Below are 16,671 nucleotides of genomic sequence, written 5' to 3'. Positions count from 1 at the left end.
TAAATAGATCTCTTGCAGGCCCACTCAACCAGACAGCCAGACATGCTTGAATCCTAGGAGGAAAATACCGCTTACACTCTAGTGGTGCTCCCAGTGTGCTCAGGAAGAACTGTAAAAGTTGGCAGCCATCCTCAATTATTGTTATATACCCAGCGTGAGATAAAAGGCTAACAATGGTCTGCTGAATTGAGAATGTAGAAGGTAAAGTGAGTTTTTCACAATCATTTAGGAAAATCCCTTTGCCTCTATTATTTAGAACATCAGCACAAGGAATATTTATCTATTTATAAATATGCTCTTAAAAGATGGACTCACAAGATGATTGTTATATATAATGCAAAAAAACCCCTAAAGCTAACATAATACTTAGTGATGAAAGACCAAACACCTTCTCCCTAAGATCATGATCAAGGCAAGGGTGTCTACATTCAGGACTTTATTCAACACTAAACTAGGGATTCTAGCCAGTGCAGAAGGGCAAGAAAAACAAGCGAACTTCTCAATACTGGAAAAGAAAATCTGTCTTTATTCAGAGAAGACATACATAATTATTTATGTAGAAAATCCCATGGAATCTACAAAAAAAATGCTTCTAAAACTAATAGGTGAGTTTCACAAGGTTGTGAGATACAAGATTGACATAGAAAAATCTATCTTATTTCTATATACCAGCAACAATCAGAAATTAAAATTGAAATGAGAATACCATTTACAATTGCGTAAAAAAGTGAAATACTTAGGGATAATTCTGACAAAAGATATGCATGATATGTTGAAAACTATCAAACATAGCTCAGAGAAATTAAGAAAGACCTAAATAAATTGAGAAGTAGACCATGTTCATAGGTTGAAAACGTCAATGTTGTTAAGATGTCTGTTTTCCTGATTGATCTATAGATTCAAATCAGTTCCAATCAAAAATAGGAGGTTTTGTATAGAAATTGACAAGATTCTAAAATTTATATGGAAATGCAAAGGACTTTAGAATAGTCAAAACAACTTTGAAAAAGAAAAGCAAACTTGGAGGACTAACACTACCTGATTTTAATACTTACGATAAATCTACAATTAAGACAGTGATATTAGTACAAGGTAGATAAATAGATTAATAGGGCAGAATAGAGATTCCAAAAGTAGATCCATACATATATGGACAGCTGATTTTTTTAACAGATGTGCACAGGCAATTCAATAAGAAAGGACAGTCTTTTAATAAATGGTTCTGAAATAAATGGATGTTAATATACAAAAAAATTGAACTTCAATCCATATCTCAAACCATATATACAAATTAATTTAAAATGCACCAAAGGTCTAAATGTAAAATCTAGAACTATAGAACTTCTAGGCAAAGACATAGGAGAAACTATTTGTGACCTTTGGTTAGGCAAAGATTTCTTAGCTATGTCACTAAAAACACAATCAATGACAACAACAAAAAAAGATAAATTGGCTTTGTCAAATTTTAAAACTTCTGCTCTTAAAAAGACATGGTTAAGTGAAAAAAAAACCTACTAGGAAAAAATATTAAAATCCAAACTTTCAAAATTCAACAGTAATAAAAATTAATATAATTATTTTAAAATGGTCAGAATATTTGAGGAGACACCTCACCAAAGAAGATACGTGGATGGCAAATAAGTATATAAAAAATAGTCAACAATTTTAGTCATTAGGAAAATGCAAATTAAAACTACAACGAGATGCTACTACACAACTATTAGAGTGGCTAACATGAAAAAGACTCACCGAGTGTCAGGGGAAGCACTTCCACACACAGCCCGGCCCACCAAGCTGAGGTGTCAATGCAGCCATTTCTCACTAAGCACTCTGATCTGAAGTGCCAGGTGCGAGGCCTCTGCACGAAGTACCCTGTGAACAAGAGAAACTAGACGAAGCACAAAGGAAAAGAAAAAAAAAAGCAAGCTGTAAATCCTCTGAAAAAAATGTCTCTGCACCTCTAGCTCTTGCAGAGGTTGGCGTCTTTAGTGGAGTCTCCTATTGCAGGGCAACCTTCAAGATGGCGGATGAGTAAGATATAGGGATCACCTTCCTCCCCACAAATACATCAAAAATACATCTACAGCTGAAAAGTTGGACTGAAAACAGCACCTCCTGACCAGTTTTGCTTCACCGACTCAGCTGTGGGAAAAGGACCAGCACTGGGTCCAGCTGGAAATGGAAGCTTGCCTTGTGGCTGACAGGGTCTTGGTGCCCCAGCCTGGTGTCAGGCCTGAGCCTCTGAGGTGGGAGAGCCGAGTGCAGGACATTGGACCACCAGAGACCTCCCGACACCATGTAATATCAATTGGCGAGAGCTCTCCCAGAGATCTCTGTCACAATGTTAAGACCCAGGTCCACCCAACGGCCAGCAGCTCCAGTGCTGGATGCCCCATGCCAAACAACTAGGAAGACAGGAACACAAGCCCACCCATTAGCAGAGAGGCTGCCAAAAATCATACTAAGTTCGCAGACACGCGAAAACACACTGCCAGATGCGGCCCTCCCCACCAGAAAGGCAAGATACAGCCCCACAAACCAGAACACAGGCGCCAGTCCCCTCCACCGGGAAGCCTACACAAGCTGCTGAACCAACCTCACTCATTGCGGATAGACACCAAAAGCAATGGGAAGTATGAATCTGCAGGCTACAAAAAGGAAGGCTGAAACAAAGTAAGTTAAACAAAATGAGAAGACAGAGAAATACACAGCAGACGAAGGAGCAAGGTAAAAACCCACCAGAGCAAACAAATGAAGAGGAAATAGGCAGTCTACCTGAAAAATAATTCAGAGTAATGATAGTAAAGATGATCCAAAATCTTGGAAATAGAATGGAGAAAATACAAGAAACGTTTAACAAGGACCTAGAAGAACTAAAGGGCAAACAAACAATGATGAACAACACAATAAATGACATTTAAAATTCTCTAGAAGGAATCAATAGCAGAATAACTGAGGCAGAAGAACGGAAAAGTGACCTGGAATATAAAATACTGGAAATAATTACTGCAGAGCCGAATAAAGAATGAAAAGAATTGAGGACAGTCTCAGAGACGTTGGGGACAATAATAAACGCACCAACATTTGAATTATAGGGGTACCAAAAGAAGAAGAGAAAAACAAAGGGTCTGAGAAAATATTTGAAAAGATTATAGTTGAAAACTTCCCTAATATAGGAAAGGAAATAGTCAGTCAAGTCCAGGAAGTGCAGAGAGTCCCATACAGGATAAATCCAAGGAGAAACATACCAAGACACATATAAATCAAACTACCAAAAATTAAATACAAAGAAAAAATACTAAAAGCAGCAAGGGAAAAGCAACAAATAACATACAAGGGAATCTCCATAAGGTTAACAGCTGATCTTTCAGCAGAAACTCTGCAAGCTAGAAGGAAGTGGCATGATATACTTAAAGTCATGAAAGGGAAAAACCTACAACCAAGATTACTCTCCCCAGCAAGGATCTCATTCAGATTCGATGGAAAAATTAAAACCTTTACAGACAAGCAAAAGCTAAGAGAATTCAGCACCACCAAACCAGCTTTACAACAAATGCTAAAGGAACTTCTCTAGACAGGAAACACAAGAGAAGGAAAAGACCTACAATAACAAACCCCAAACAATTAAGAAAGTGGTAATAGGAACATACATATCGATAATAACCTTAAGTGTAAACAGCTTAAATGCTCCAACCCAAACCCATAGACTGGCTGAATGGATACAAAAACAAGACCCATATATATGCTGTCTACAAGAGACCCACTTCAGACCCAGGGACACGTATAGACTGAAACTCATGGGATGCAAAAATATATTCTATGCAAATAGAAATCAAAAGAAAGCTGGAGTAGCAATGCTCATATCAGACAAAATAGACTTTAAAATAAAGACTATTACAAGAGACAAAGAAGGAAACTACATAATGATCGAAGGATCAATCCAAGAAGAAGATATAACAATTATAAATATCTATGCACACAACATAGGAGCACCTCAATACATAAGGCAAATGCTAACAGCCATAAAAAGGGAAATCGACAGTAACACAATCATAGTAGGGGACTTTAACATCCCATTTTCAACAATGTACAGATCATCCAAAATGAAAATAAATAAGGAAACACAAGTTTTAAATGACACATTAGACAAGATGGACTTAATTGGACTTAATTGATATTTTTAGGATATTCCATCCAAAAACAACAGAATTCACTTTCTCCTCAAGTGCTCATGGAACATTCTCCAGGATAGATCATACATTGGGTCACAATTCAAACCTTGGTAAATTTAAGAAAATTGAAATTGTGTCAAGTATCTTTTCTGAACACAACACTATGAGGCTAGATATCAAATACAGGAAAATACCTGTAAAAAATACAAACACATGGAGGCTAAACAATATGCTACTAAATAGCCAAGAGATCACTGAAGAAATCAAAGGGGAAATCAAAAAATACCTAGAAACAAATGACAATGAAAACACGATGACCCCAAATGCTATGGGATGCAGCAAAAGCCGTTCTAAGAGGAGGGAAGTTTATAGCAATACAATCCTACCTCAAAAAACAAGAAAAATCTCAAATAAACAACTTAAACTTACACCTAAAGCAATTAGAGAAAGAAGACCAAAAAACCCCAAATTTAGCAGAAGGAAAGAAATCATAAAGATCAGATCAGAAATAAATGAAAAAGAAATGAAGGAAACAATAGCTAAGATCAATAAAACTAAAACTTAGTTATTTGAGAAGATAAATAAAATTGATAAACCATTAGCCAGACTCATCAAGAAAAAAAGGGAGAAGACTCAAATCAACGGAATTAGAAATGAAAAAGGAGAAGTAAAAACTGACACTGCAGAAATATAAAGGAGCATGAGAGATTACTACAAGCAACTATATGCCAATAAAATGGACAACCTGGAAGAAATGGACAAATTCTTAGAAAAGCACAACCTTCCAAGACTGATCCAGGAAGAAACAGAAAATATAGACAGACCATCACAAGCACTGAAATTGAAACATTGACTAAAAATCTTCCAACAAACAAAGGACCAGATGTCTTCACAGATGAATTCTATCAAACATGTAGAAAAGAGCTAACACCTATCCTTCTCAAACCTTTCCAAAATATAGCAGAGGGAGGAACACTCCCAATTCTATGAGGCCTCCATTCACCCTGATTCCAAAACCAGACAAAGCTGTCACAAAGAAAGAAAACTACAGGCGAATATCACTGATGAACATAGATGCAAAAATCCTCAACAAAGTACTAGCAAACAGAATCCAACAGCACATTAAAAGGATCAGACACCATGAACAAGTGGGGTTTATCCCAGGAATGTAAGAATTCTTCAATATATGCAAATCAATCAATGTGATACACCACATAAACAAACTGAAAGATAAAAACATATGATCATCTCAATAGATGCAGAAAAAGCTTTCGACAATATTCAACACCCATTTATGATAAAACCCTTGCAGAACGTAGGTATAGAGGGAACCTACCTCAACATAATAAAGGCCATATATGACAAACCCACAGCCAACATCATTCTCAATGGTGAAAAACTGAAACCATTTCCACTAAGATGAGGAACAAGACAAGGTTGCCCACTCTCACCACTGTTATTCCACATAGTTTTGGAAGTCCTAGCCACGGCAATCAGAGAAGAAAAAGAAATAAAAAGAATCCATATCAGAAAAGAAGTAAAGCTGTCACTGTTTGCAGATGACATGATACTATACATAGAGAATCGTAAAGATGCTACAAGAAAACTACTAGAGCTAATCAATGAATAAAGTAGCAGGATACAAAATGAATGCACAGAATCTCTTGCATTCCTATACACTAACGACAAAAAATCTGAAAGAGAAATTAAGGAAACATTCCCATTTAACATGGCAACAAAAAGAATAAAATACCTAGGAATAAAACCACCTAAGGAGACAAAATAGCTGTATGCGGAAAACTATAAGACACTAATGAAATAAATTAAAGATGATACAAACAGATGGAGAGATATACATGATCTTGGATTGGAAGAATCAACTTTGTGAAAATGACAATACTACCCAAAGCAATCTACAGATTCAAACTACCAATGGTATTTTTCACAGAACTAGAACAAAAAATTTCACAATGTGCATGGAAACACAAAAGACCTGGAATAGCCAAAGCAATCTTGAGAAAGAAAAATGGAGCTGGAGGAATCAGGCTCCTGGACTTCAGCTATACTACAAAGCTACAGTAATGAAGACAGTATGGTACTGGCACAAAAACAGAAATATAGATCAATGCAACAGGATAGAAAGTCCAGAGATAAACCCATGCACATATGGTCACCTTATCTTTGATAAAGTAGGCAAGATTATACAATGGAGAAAAGACAGCCTCTTCAATAAGTGGTGCTGGGAAAACTGGACAGTGACGTGAAAAGAATGAAATTAGAACACTCCCTAACACCATACACAAAAATTAACTCAAAATGGATTAAAGACCTAATTGTAAGGCCAGACACTATAAAACTCTCAGAGGAAGACACAGGCAGAACACTCTATGACATAAATCACAGCAAGATGCGTTTTGACCCACCTCCTAGAGAAATGGAAATAAAAACAAAAATAAACAAATGGGACGTAATGAAACTTAAAAGCTTTTGCACAGCAAAGGACACCATAAACAAGCTGAAAAGACAACCCTCAGAATGGGAGAAAATTTTTGCAAACGAAGCAACTGACAAAGGATTAATCTCCAGAATATATAAGCAGCTCATGAAGCTCAATATCAAAAAACAACCCAGTCCAAAAATGGGCAGAAGACCTAAATAGACATTTCTCCAAAGAGATATACAGATGGCCAATAAGTACATGAAAGGATGCTCAACGTCACTAATCATTAGAGAAATGCAAATCAAAACTACAATGACGTATCACCTCACACTGGTCAGAATGGCCATCATCAAAAAATCTACAAACAATAAATGCTGGAGAGGGTGTGAAGAAAAGGGAACCCTCTTGCACTGTTGGTGGGAGTGTAAATTGATACAGCCACTGTGGAGAACAGTATGGAGGTTCCTTAAAACACTAAAAATAGAACTACCATATGACCAAGCAAACCCATTACTGGGCATATACCCTGAGAAAACCATAATTCAGAGACATGTACCTCAATGTTCATTGCAGCACTATTTACAATAGTCAGGACATGGAAGCAACCTAAGTGTCCATCAACAGATGAATGGATAAAGAAGATGTGGCACATATATACAATGGAATTTTACTCAGCCATATGAAGAAATGAAATTGAGTTATCTGTAGTGAGGTGGATGGACCTAGAGTGTGTCATACAGAGTGAAGTAAGTCAGAAAGAGAAAAACAAATACTGTATGCTAACACATATATATGGAATTAAAAAAAAATGGTTCTGATAAACCTAGGGGCATCACAGGAATAAAGATGCAGATGTGAAAATGCACTTAAGGACAGCGGGAGGGGGAAGGGTAAGCTGGGACGAAGTGAGAGCATAGCATTGACATATATACACTACCAAATGTAAAATAGATAGCTAGTGGGAAGCAGCTGCATAGCACAGGAAGATCAATTCAGTGCTTTGTGACCACCTAGAGGGGTGGGATAAGGAGGGTAGGAGGGAAACACAAGAGGGAGGGGATATGGGGATATATGTATACATATAGCTAATTCACTTTGTTATACAGCAGAAACTATCATAACATTGTAAAGCAACTATACTCCAATAAAGAAGTTAAAAAAAAAAGAGTGACCATCCCAAATGATGGCAGGACACCTACACCTCCTATACAACTGTAATTAGGAATGTAAAATGGATTGGAAAACAGTTTGGCAAGTTTTGAAAAGCTGAACAAAGACTTACCATATGATCCTACCATTCCACTCCTAAATATTTACCTAGAGGAATAAAAGTACATGTCCATACAAAGATTTATATAAAAATGTTCACAGTGGCTTTACTGTAATAGCCCAAACTGGAAACAACTCAAATGTCCATCAACAGGTTAATGAATAAAGAAGTAAATCCGTATAATGGTATATTACTCAGTATAACAATGAATGAACTATTGATACACACAACATAGGTGAATTCAAAATAATTACGCTGAGTGAAAGAGGATAGACAAAAAAAGAGTACATACTACACAATTCCTTTTACATTAAATTCTAAGACATCCAAACTAATCTAGAGTGACAGAAAAGAAATCAGTGGTTTCTTGAGGAGAAAGGGGAGAGAGGATAGGTATTATGAGGGGCACAAGTAACCTTCTGGGTATGATGCGTGTGTTTGCTATCATGATTGTGGTGACATTTTCCGAGGTGTATAAATAAGCTAAAACATCACATTTTACTCTTTAAATGCATGCAATTTATTGTATGACAATTATACCTCAATAATGCTCGTAAAAAACAGAACACACGAAAAATATTTTCCCCAGATTATCGAATGGGAAATATCACTTGAAGCTTCAAACTTGGCACCAACAGTAAGAATTACTAACATTTGTATCAACTTCCTACCTTCTAAACAGTCTGCAAATAAATGAACATTCACCAAAAGTCTGAAATAAATGGATATTTGGAATTACAATACTTTAAGTCACTAATAGTCTTATTTTGCACCACAGTGACACAGTTAAAAGTTAAATCACTCCTCTTTTTGAAGCAGAGAAATGTTAAATTAGTACTCTTTAACGTGAAAGACTTGAATTGATTTGAGAAGGACTATATGTAGGGATCCTGGAGTAGGAGTCCACTTTCCCTGAAGTTTTAGCTTAAACGCATGGAACACAGTGTATTTCAGCGGGCCCTGCTAGTAACTGCAACCTCTGGAGGTGTTAAACCACCATTAGGTACCTAGCATTCTAGCCATTCAGTGGGTAAAGACATCTGTTGACTTAGTAGGATGATAACACTTTTATCAAATCTATATTACAGGCTGTTCACTGTACTATGTGCCAGGCTTTCTATGTATACCAGGCATACAAGAGCAATTATAAGGTCTTAAGGGACTCATAGTTTAGTATTATCTTGATACCAACAAGCATTACTATTGCATCATGAACGTAATTTACCATAGTATTGCTAAAGAATAAGATGTAACTCTCTAATTGCAGAAATAATTACACTGAATTTATAGGGAACATGGCTTTAAGCCCATGGAATAATAAAGAGTACTGCATTATGGTTGTGATTTGTGAACACCCTATGAACCAGACACTGACACAAAAGAGATCAAGCACAGTGCATGTCTGGGTACAAAGAAAGAGGGAAAATATAACACCGTGTAGCAAATTATCTGTTCACTAGGCCTAAATTATCTTTAATTTGAATTTATTCTTGTCAAATATGAAGGCTGCTGTTTCCTTATAGACTTTTTTTTTTTTTTTTGGTATGTGGGCCTCTCACTGTTGTGGCCTCTCCCGTTGCGGAGCGCAGGCTCAATGGCCATGGCTCATGGGCCCAGCCACTCTGCGGCATGTGGGATCTTCCCAGTCCAGGGCACAAACCTGTGTCCCCTGCATCGGCAGGCGGACTCTCAACCACTGCGCCACCAGGGAAGCCCTAGACTTTCTTTTGACATCTGTAGGCTGTTTCAGGTTGATTCATTACCTTGGTGATAGACTTCAAATTCTATTTTCAGGCTTTTTTTTTTTTTTTTTGGCAAATTCCAGAATCAAGATTAACTGCCTGTGTGATCATTTCTCAAATAAGAAATTGTTTTGCATCATTCACTTAGATGTGTCCTAGATTGTGGTTAGCAAGTTTAAATAAACAAATGCAGAGAGTGGGTGTAGTACAAGTATAGTCACTATAATTAGGTAGGCACTTCCCTATCATTAGTTTGTAACCTTTCACAATAACCCTCACTCTTATTAATATGCTATTATTTTTTATGCACTTAACCCTGCTTCTGGAACTTGATTTAAATTCTAATATGCTCTACCTATATCTACACAACAGAAAGTAAAATGAAGATCTAGGGAAGTTAAGCTGGATACAGTAGATCGAATAATTCCCATCTATATTGCTAACCTAGGAAAGCAAAATCACTATTTAGTTCTAAATCTGTCTCTTTCACTAAAAGTAAAATATTTGATTCAGTTAATACTAACAGGAAAGAATTATGCATTATTATGTACTGTAGCTCTGGTTAACATGCCCAAGCTTAATTAAAAGGGCTTTGGTGAAGTTGTTGAGGAGTCTCAGTCTCATTCCACAATTTCAGATTTTCCACCAAATAATATAAAAAGAAAGTACAATAGTAAAATTATATTCTGAATTTAGTAATACAAAATAACCTATTATTTTGAGACTAAGATTAGTTGGGCTAGCCTAGATGATCATACTCCTAAAAAGTTCTTAAAGAATTTGTTTCACTTTTCTCATTCTCCTTAGGCAACATCAATTACAGCAAGCACAGTGATGCTGTAAAAACTTATTTCTACCATCAAGAAACAAAGTTAAATCAGTACATGCTGATTTAACTTTCTGGAGTATATTCTTAATATAAACAGACATCAACTTGACTTCAGTTTTCCAACTGTTTTCAACTTGCTAATGCACTGAATACATGGTATACTATTTTCAACTGGCTTATAAACTGAATGCATGGTGCTGCTCAATGCATTTTTGTAATATCACAGTAATATTATAATTAAGCAAATTTTATGGTATTGAAGTGAGTGAATAACAAAGTGTGAGCCTCCTCTGGGAATTTCTAGAAGGCATACTCTAACATCAATAAGAAACATGAAAACAAAACCTAGTTTTCATGATTCTGTTCCCTTCTAGATATTCCTTCACTAAGAATACAGCAATGCTAGTTTTTCTCTTTCCAAAATAAAGACAAAATGTTCCAAACAGGAACTGATCTGTGCAGGGTTGCATAGAGAACTACAAACAGCACATTTATTTCTCCTCCACTGTTCTCTGCCCTCTTAATTATGTATTTCAATTGCATTATTTCTCTTGGGAATTTTCCATTAACTGATCAATCTGCCCATTAGGTTATTTTCCCTGAAATAATATTGAGCTCCTGCTCTCATTTGCTATTTTCCCCACCTTAGTGCTAATTAGATCCCCTTGGATCAGGGAGAATAATACTGTTCCATCTTGGCATTCTCTCTCAAATGCTGTTGACAATGAGGCACAGTTTTATTTATTATGCATTGAATACTTTTAAATTGTCCTGAATAATTCTGCCTGAGATTGTAATTATGCTGACTTGGCCTTCTTTGAAAGTTCTCAAACTTTCTGATCTTTTCAAAGGCAAGGTATTTAAAATTCACTAGAATATTAAAGAAAACGTCAGCACCCACACCCATGACTTCTGATTATATCTAGAGAAGAAAGACAGAGACAGAGAGGAGAGAGACAGAGACTGAGAAGAAGAGAGAGGAAGAGAGAGAAGAAAAAAGTGTGATTTACCAAAGAACATTAAAGTGAAATTTAACACAAAGTACATTTATGGCCATTTTAACTATGATATTGACTAACCCAATTTCTAATATAAAGCAAAACTATCAGAACTTTAAAATTAGTCCAGTTGTTATGTTTAATGAGCTTAAAAATTTGATGACTTTGTCTTTTTTCTTTTTGTATTTCTCCTCTCCTCTACTGTTATTCTCTCAAAATGTCTTTTGCTTGACATCTTAGACATTCAGCAAATACTGGTTAACTGAGAAGTACAATATTGATGGACGATGGGAGGAAGAAATACAAATAGGATTAAAATGTCTTATTTCCATAGGATTTAATGTGTGACATGGGTTGCCACCTGATTTAAGTAGCTGTGGGAATCCCTGTTCAAATTCTTTTAAAATTACTAAATTACAAGTCAATGGTGTGAAAAAAATAAGTGAGGGACAGTGTTCCAAGTTAAAAGAGTCAAAAACAATGTAATAATTAAATAGAATGTGAGAACCTAATTTGGATCCTGTTTTAAACAAACCAACTGTAAAAAGACATTTTTGAGACAATTGGGACAATTTGATTATGGCCTGGGTGTTACATGATACCAAGGAATTATTTTCAATTTGTGAGGTATGATAATGGCGCTGTGGTTGTGAAATAAAATTTCTATAATTCTTATTGACGCATACTGAGTTAGGAGTGAAATGGTATGCTGTCTGAGATTTGCTGTAAGGCATTTTAGCAAAGTAAAGAGAGGTGAGGAATACATGCAGTAAGTAAGGTAAAAACCCTGATAATTGTTGGCTGTACTAGATGGTATACATATATGGAGATTCATTATTCTATCTTCTACTTCTGTATATGTTTAAATCTTTTAAAATAAAAATATTTTAACAAATAAAAAAGTAACACATATTCAATATGTAAAAGTACAAATAATATGACATGTATAATTTAAAATGCAGAAGTCCTCCCTCACCACCGCCCATAAATCTTACTCACGGAGGAAACCACTATTAACAATTTGGTGTGTATACCAATATGGACATTTCTATCTACATATATACCTATATATATACATATTTAATTTTTTTTACCAAAATACTTTTTAACCTTTTCTTCATTAAAACTGTATCTTGGACACTTTTCCATGTCAGTAAGTTTAGACCTACCTTATTCTTACTAAGATAATTCCATTGCTTGGATATTTTGCATGGATGACTTTATTTCTACAATCCCAGATAGATGAGTATTTCATTTGTTCCCAGTTTTTAACTATTACAATCAAAATTACAGGGAACTTTTTGTACATGTCTCTTTGTACATTTGTGTGACCATGTCAGTAGAATAAAGTTTTAGGAGTAGGGTTGAGAGGCAGTCTAAATTAGTGGGCAAGGGTGTGCACACTGCAGTCAGGATCCTTGGGTCCTAATTTCAGTGCTGTCACTGACAATCTGAGTGATCTTGGGCACTCAGAATGTCAGTTTGTCTCCTGAAAATAGGATTAATAATAATCATACTCACTTGATAACATTATTGTGAGAATAAATAACATATAAAGTATTTAAAATAGCTGTGAAATAATAAGAAATATACATATTGGTCTCTGTCCCTGGTTCCTGCTACTTATATGCTTATATTTGGTGTTTGACCCCATTTCCTGACACAGAGCTCCTACACTCCTTGTAATTTCCTGAGTGAAAGGAGTGGCTGACACAGAGCTCCTAAATCCTCTGGAATTTCCTGGGTAATAGAAGCTTCTTTTGTTCTCATGAGGTGACTCCTGTTGGGCTCCTGGATGGGGCCACAACATGATTAGAAAGTTGGAAATTTTAGTCCTACTCTCCATTCTCTGGAAAGGGGACAGGAGCTGAAAACTGAGTGTATTATCCATCATGTCTACATAATGAAACCTCCATAAAAATCCCTAAAGCACAGGGTCTGAAGAGCTTCCAGGCTGATGAACACATCTTGTGTGGGAAGGGTTGTACACCCCAACTCCATGGGGACAGAAGCTCCTGTACTTGAGATCTATCCGGAACTCACCTATGTATTCCTTTATCTGGGTGTTCATCTGTATCCTTTATTACATCTTTCATTATACACTGGTAAATGTAAATAAGTATTTCCCTGAGTTCTGTGAGCCATTCTAGAAACTATCAAACCCAAGGAGGGGGTCATGGGAACCTCCAGTTTATAGCCAATTGGTCAGAACTAGAGGTGAGAACCTGGGACTTGCTATTGATGTCTGAAGTGGGGGCAGTCTTGTGGGACTGAGCCTTTAACCTGTAGCATCCAATGCTAACTTCAGGTTAATAGTGTCAGAACTAACTGAATTGTAGGACACCTAGCTGGTGTCAGAGAATTGGTTAGTGTGGGAAAAAGTCCACACAGCAGGTCATAGAAGTAATCTGTGTGAATGCAGTGAGTAGGAAAAAATAGTTTTTCTTCAGTTGGTGTAGAGAGTTTTTTCCTTCCTATAAAACAGCTCATGACACACATAGGAAGTTCTCAATAAATGTCAGTTATCATTACTGTTAATGTAGATTGGGTTGATTTACATTCCCACCAACAGCAAGAAAATAATTTTTTTTAACCTGATGAAGGAAAATCATCTCATTGTTTCAATTTCCATTTTCTTAATATTTGTTGAGGTTGAACATTTGTTTATAGATTTCCTGGCCACTTTTATATTATTTCTTTTATATTAACTTTTATATTAATGAGCGTCCTTTACCCATTTTCCCACTGAAATAAAACTTAGTAATGGCGCATTCTAGGGAGATGAACAACCACCTACGAGTTCTGATCAGACTGAATTTCCAGGTAAGAGAATCTGCATATTCTAGCTTTAACCTGACTTAAAGGAATCTAGAGGACATCCACCCCCAACTATGTATCAGACCAACACTCTCACCAAGAAGCTGGGTCAAATCCTACAAAAGAAATCAGCTATTTGAAGGCACTCAAGAGCAACACTTAAAGGGGCAAGACCGGGCTTCCCTGGTGGCGCAGTGGTTGAGAGTCCGCCTGCCGATGCAGGGCACACGGGTTCGTGCCGCGGTCCGGGAAGATCCCACATGCCGCGGAGCGGCTGGGCCCGTGAGCCATGGCCGCTGAGCCTGCGTGTCCGGAGCCTGTGCTCCGCAACGGGAGAGGCCACAACAGTGAGAAGTTTAAAAAAAAAAAAAAAAAAAAAAAAGGACCTAACACAGCCAAAAATAAATAAATTTATTTAAAAAAAGAGAGAGAGAGACCATCAGACTAGACTTTAAAGTTAAACTCAATTATATACCCTTAAAAGAGACGCCCCTTAAACATAAGGACATGGAGGCATTAAAAACAAAATATTGGAGAAATGTATACAATGTAATAACAAAAAAAAGTTGCTAGAGCTGTACTAATATCGGGGGGGGGGGAAGGCATTACTAGAGGTAGCAAATACATGATCAAGATAAAAGGGTCAATCTACTAAATTGACTTAATGATTATAAATGTGTGTACTTCTAATAACAGAGCCTCAAAAGAAGCAAAATTTGACAGAACCAAAGGAAAAATGGATGAATCACGATTAGATTTCAAGACTTGAATGCATCACTCTCAGCAAAGAACAAGCAAAAAAAATAATCATAGGATTTAGAAGATTTTAACAAACATGATTAATGAGCCTCATTTGGTATGTACAACAGCATACATGTTTTTTTCAAGTGTGCATAAACCATTTGCCAAAATTAACCACGTGCTGGACCATAAATCAAGTCTCAACAAATTTCAAAGAATTTAAATCATTAATCTTATGAAATGAGGCTGGAAATCAACTATTAAAAGTAACTAGAAGAAGTCCAAATGTTTGGGGGGAAAAGCCATTCACTTCTAAAAAAAAAACCTATTGGTCAAAGAATAGTTCACAATAAAAACTTTGAATTATAACAGAAAATGTGAAATATCAAATGTGTAAGATGCAACTAAAACTGTGCCTAGGGTGAAATTTAGAGCTTTAAATGCTGACATTAAGGAAACATAGGGCTACAGTTCACTGATCTAAGTATCCATCTCAATAAATATATACTTTTGATCTGAGCAGTTTTCAGTATGAATGTTCTACTTCAATTTTTAAAAGTTTACTTAAAATCTTTTTTTAAGAAAAAGAAACTTCACAAGGTCCATATTCTGATTCTACAAGTACTCAGTGGATCTCAAAGTCTGTGAATGTGCTTCATAAGCCAGTCTGCTCTAGCCCCTACTGAGCATGTATTTAAAATCCTATGCATACCCTAATCTCCCAGGGTTTTGACAGGTTTTTTGGTGAGGTTTTTTTCTTTTCCATTTTGCATATGCTCTAATGTCAGATTAGCCTCTTTAGAACCACTCTGCAGCAGAAAAGAATACGCAAACATGCTGTGGTTCAGACTCACCCTTCCAGTAACAGGTAGACACAAGCCCCTGGGCGGACAGAAAAAACCAGTTACTCTGCAGGATTTACCACACCCATTCAGCAAGAACTATCTGTTCCACATATGTGTTTATCACACTAGCCTTAAAACAGGATTTGCTAAGTACAAAATTACACAGGCAGTATTTTCAAAAAGTTTCTGACCTCCTTTCATAACATCATAAAATACAAAGTTAAAACTCATTCATTGCACTTGCTAAATTATTAAGCAGCAGACATTTCATTACTATAATCTATTGCAATTGACATGATTCCTGTCCCTTATTCATGAAACTTAATATTGTTTTGAGAAAACAATGAACTTAGTATTTTAGTTCTAGAGCTTAATAACTAATGTACTGAAAGAGAGTTTTCATAATGTACTTATGAATTTTCATTTGAAAAAGTATTTTGGGCGTGGATGTGTATATATTGTAAAGGTATTCAAAGTTATTCCCCCCATAAATAGAATTAGATGATTTGTGAGCACTAATTTGAAAGACTTCATTGAAAACATCAGATTAACATATTATCAATATGATATAATTCCCGGCCACGCTAAATATTCAAGGGCTTTAAAATTTCCTTGTTTCCTTCTCAAACACTAGTGTGACACTGGTCCATTTATATAGTTTTGGTAAATGAAATGATTAATTTTATTTTGTGGTCTCCTACTTATAGAAATATTATGAGAAATGACACTCGATAAATCTGAGGTCAATCCTCTTCATTGAGTGTAAGTAATGTACTTCCTTGAGCACAGAAGGACAAAGCAACCACACCCTGCCCTG

General features: G+C 36.1%; 1 protein-coding gene across 4 annotated transcripts in view; it reads right to left on the bottom strand.

Annotated features, from left to right (window-relative positions):
• Positions 1-16,671, bottom strand: part of SCEL (sciellin) — a 334,162-nt gene that overhangs the window by 272,346 nt on the left and 45,145 nt on the right. For 2 of the 4 annotated variants that reach the window (XM_079903383.1, XM_079903386.1), the window contains exon 2: positions 1,750-1,888. The gene's annotated coding sequence lies outside the window, so the exon portion shown is untranslated. Of the gene's footprint in view, positions 1-1,749; positions 2,209-16,671 lie in introns of those variants that run through there. The other 2 variants (XM_079903385.1, XM_079903384.1) reach the window with 2 other exon arrangements.

This window comes from Stenella coeruleoalba (assembly GCF_951394435.1).
Source record: "Stenella coeruleoalba genome assembly, chromosome: 18".
Classification (NCBI taxonomy): domain Eukaryota; kingdom Metazoa; phylum Chordata; class Mammalia; order Artiodactyla; family Delphinidae; genus Stenella; species Stenella coeruleoalba.
Note: the sequence above shows the minus strand (reverse complement) of the source record. Positions and strands in the feature narration are given on the sequence as shown.